The sequence below is a fragment of the Phyllobates terribilis genome, unplaced genomic scaffold (assembly GCF_046119375.1).
Source record: "Phyllobates terribilis strain yellow unplaced genomic scaffold, ASM4611937v1 Scaffold_20__1_contigs__length_20440879, whole genome shotgun sequence".
Classification (NCBI taxonomy): domain Eukaryota; kingdom Metazoa; phylum Chordata; class Amphibia; order Anura; family Dendrobatidae; genus Phyllobates; species Phyllobates terribilis.
In genome coordinates this window covers 19890994-19895834 of record NW_027362780.1, presented here as the reverse complement: position 1 = coordinate 19895834, position 4841 = coordinate 19890994, and positions in this window count along the sequence as shown.

Sequence of the window (4841 nt, the reverse complement as noted above, 5' to 3'; positions counted from 1 at the left end):
AATTTAATAAAGCATAGGTTAAAACAGCATAAATACAGTTTAATAAAGCATAGGATAAAACAACATAAATCAAATTTAATAAAGCATAGGATAAAACAACATAAATCAAATTTAATAAAGCATAGGATAAAACAACATAATACTATTTAATAAAGCATAGGATAAAACAACATAAATACAATTTAATAAAGCATAGGATAAAACAACATAAATACAATTTAATAAAGCATAGGATAAAACAACATAAATACAATTTAATAAAGCATAGGATAAAACAAAATAAATTCAATTTAATAAAGCATAGGATAAAACAACATAAATAAAATTTAATAAAGCTTAGGTTAAAACAACATAAATACAATTTAATAAAGCATAGGATAAAACAACATAAATACAATTTAATAAAGCATAGGATAAAACAACATAAATACTTTTTAATAAAGCATAGGATAAAACCACATAAATACAATTTAATAAAGCACAGGATAAAACAACATAAATACAATTTAATAAAGCATAGGATAAAACTACATAAATACAATTTAATAAAGCATAGGATAAAACAACATAAATACAATTTAATAAAGCATAGGATAAAACAACATAAATACAATTTAATAAAGCATACATTAAAACAACATAAATACAATTAAATAAAGCATAGGATAAAACAATATAAATACAATTTAATAAAGCATAGGTTAAAACAACATAAATACAATTTAATAAAGCATAGGATAAAACAACATAAATACAATTTAATAAAGCATAGGATAAAATAACATAAATACAATTTAATAAAGCATAGGATAAAATAACATAAATACAATTTAATAAAACATAAGATAAAACAACATGAATACAATTTAATAAAGCATAGGTTAAAACAACATAAATACAATTTAATAAAGCATAGGATAAAACAACATAAATACAATTTAATAAAGCATAGGATAAAACAACATAAATACAATTTAATAAAGCATAGGTTAAAACAGCATAAATACAGTTTAATAAAGCATAGGATAAAACAACATAAATACAATTTAATAAAGCATAGGATAAAACAACATAAATCAAATTTAATAAAGCATAGGATAAAACAACATAAATACTATTTAATAAAGCATAGGATAAAACAACATAAATAAAATTTAATAAAGCATAGGATAAAACAACATAAATAAAATTTAATGAAGCATAGGATAAAACAACATAAATACAATTTAATAAAGCATAGGTTAAAACAGCATAAATACAGTTTAATAAAGCATAGGATAAAACAACATAAATACAATTTAATAAATCATAGGATAAAACAACATAAATCAAATTTAATAAAGCATAGGATAAAACAACATAAATACTATTTAATAAAGCATAGGATAAAACAACATAAATACAATTTAATAAAGCATAGGATAAAACAACATAAATCAAATTTAATAAAGCACAGGATAAAGCAACATAAAAACTATTTAATAAAGCATAGGATAAAATAACATAAATACAATTTAATAAAGCATAGGTTAAAACAGCATAAATACTTTTTAATAAAGCATAGGATAAAACAACATAAATACAATTTAATAAAGCATAGGATAAAACAACATAAATAAAATTTAATAAAGCATAGGATAAAACAACATAAATACAATTTAATAAAGCATAGGATAAAACAACATAAATACAATTTAATAAAGCATAGGTTAAAACAGCATAAATACAGTTTAATAAAGCATAGGATAAAACAACATAAATACAATTTAATAAAGCATAGGATAAAACAACATAAATAAAATTTAATAAAGCATAGGATAAAACAACATAAATACAATTTAATAAAGCATAGGTTAAAACAGCATAAATACAGTTTAATAAAGCATAGGATAAAACAACATAAATCAAATTTAATAAAGCATAGGATAAAACAACATAAATCAAATTTAATAAAGCATAGGATAAAACAACATAATACTATTTAATAAAGCATAGGATAAAACAACATAAATACAATTTAATAAAGCATAGGATAAAACAACATAAATACAATTTAATAAAGCATAGGATAAAACAACATAAATACAATTTAATAAAGCATAGGATAAAACAAAATAAATTCAATTTAATAAAGCATAGGATAAAACAACATAAATAAAATTTAATAAAGCTTAGGTTAAAACAACATAAATACAATTTATTAAAGCATAGGATAAAACAACATAAATACAATTTAATAAAGCATAGGATAAAACAACATAAATACTTTTTAATAAAGCATAGGATAAAACCACATAAATACAATTTAATAAAGCACAGGATAAAACAACATAAATACAATTTAATAAAGCATAGGATAAAACTACATAAATACAATTTAATAAAGCATAGGATAATACAACATAAATACAATTTAATAAAGCATAGGATAAAACAACATAAATACAATTTAATAAAGCATACATTAAAACAACATAAATACAATTAAATAAAGCATAGGATAAAACAATATAAATACAATTTAATAAAGCATAGGTTAAAACAACATAAATACAATTTAATAAAGCATAGGATAAAACAACATAAATACAATTTAATAAAGCATAGGATAAAATAACATAAATACAATTTAATAAAGCATAGGATAAAACAACATAAATACAATTTAATAAAACATAAGATAAAACAACATGAATACAATTTAATAAAGCATAGGTTAAAACAACATAAATACAATTTAATAAAGCATAGGATAAAACAACATAAATACAATTTAATAAAGCATAGGATAAAACAACATAAATACAATTTAATAAAGCATAGGTTAAAACAGCATAAATACAGTTTAATAAAGCATAGGATAAAACAACATAAATACAATTTAATAAAGCATAGGATAAAACAACATAAATACTTTTAAATAAAGCATAGGTTAAAACAACATAAATACAATTTAATAAAGCATAGGATAAAACAACATAAATACAATTTAATAAAGCATAGGATAAAACAACATAAATACAATTTAATAAAGCATAGGATAAAACAACATAAATACAATTTAATAAAGCATAGGATAAAACAACATAAATACAATTTAATAAAGCATAGGATAAAACAACATAAATACTTTTTAATAAAGCATAGGATAAAACAACATAAATCAAATTTAATAAAGCATAGGATAAAACAACATAAATACAATTTAATAAAGCATAGGATAAAACAACATAAATACAATTTAATAAAGCATAGGATAAAACAACATAAATACTTTTTAATAAAGCATAGGATAAAACAACATAAATCAAATTTAATAAAGCATAGGATAAAACAACATAAATCAAATTTAATAAAGCATAGGATAAAACAACATAAATACTATTTAATAAAGCATAGGTTAAAACAGCATAAATACAGTTTAATAAAGCATAGGATAAAACAACATAAATCAAATTTAATAAAGCATAGGATAAAACAACATAAATCAAATTTAATAAAGCATAGGATAAAACAACATAAATACTATTTAATAAAGCATAGGATAAAACAACATAAATACAATTTAATAAAGCATAGGATAAAACAACATAAATACAATTTAATAAAGCATAGGATAAAACAAAATAAATTCAATTTAATAAAGCATAGGATAAAATAACATAAATACAATTTAATAAAGCATAGGATAAAACAACATAAATACAATTTAATAAAGCATAAGATAAAACAACATGAATACAATTTAATAAAGCATAGGTTAAAACAACATAAATACAATTTAATAAAGCATAGGATAAAACAACATAAATACAATTTAATAAAGCATAGGATAAAACAACATAAATACAATTTAATAAAGCATAGGTTAAAACAGCATAAATACAGTTTAATAAAGCATAGGATAAAACAACATAAATACAATTTAATAAAGCATAGGATAAAACAACATGAATACAATTTAATAAAGCATAGGATAAAACAACATAAATACTTTTTAATAAAGCATAGGATAAAACAACATAAATACAATTTAATAAAGCATAGGATAAAACAACATAAATAAAATTTAATAAAGCATAGGATAAAACAACATAAATAAAATTTAATAAAGCATAGGATAAAACAACATAAATACAATTTAATAAAGCATAGGTTAAAACAGCATAAATACAGTTTAATAAAGCATAGGATAAAACAACATAAATCAAATTTAATAAAGCATAGGATAAAACAACATAAATCAAATTTAATAAAGCATAGGATAAAACAACATAATACTATTTAATAAAGCATAGGATAAAACAACATAAATACAATTTAATAAAGCATAGGATAAAACAACATAAATACAATTTAATAAAGCATAGGATAAAACAACATAAATACAATTTAATAAAGCATAGGATAAAACAAAATAAATTCAATTTAATAAAGCATAGGATAAAACAACATAAATAAAATTTAATAAAGCTTAGGTTAAAACAACATAAATACAATTTAATAAAGCATAGGATAAAACAACATAAATACAATTTAATAAAGCATAGGATAAAACAACATAAATACTTTTTAATAAAGCATAGGATAAAACCACATAAATACAATTTAATAAAGCACAGGATAAAACAACATAAATACAATTTAATAAAGCATAGGATAAAACTACATAAATACAATTTAATAAAGCATAGGATAAAACAACATAAATACAATTTAATAAAGCATAGGATAAAACAACATAAATACAATTTAATAAAGCATACATTAAAACAACATAAATACAATTAAATAAAGCATAGGATAAAACAATATAAATACAATTTAATAAAGCATAGGTT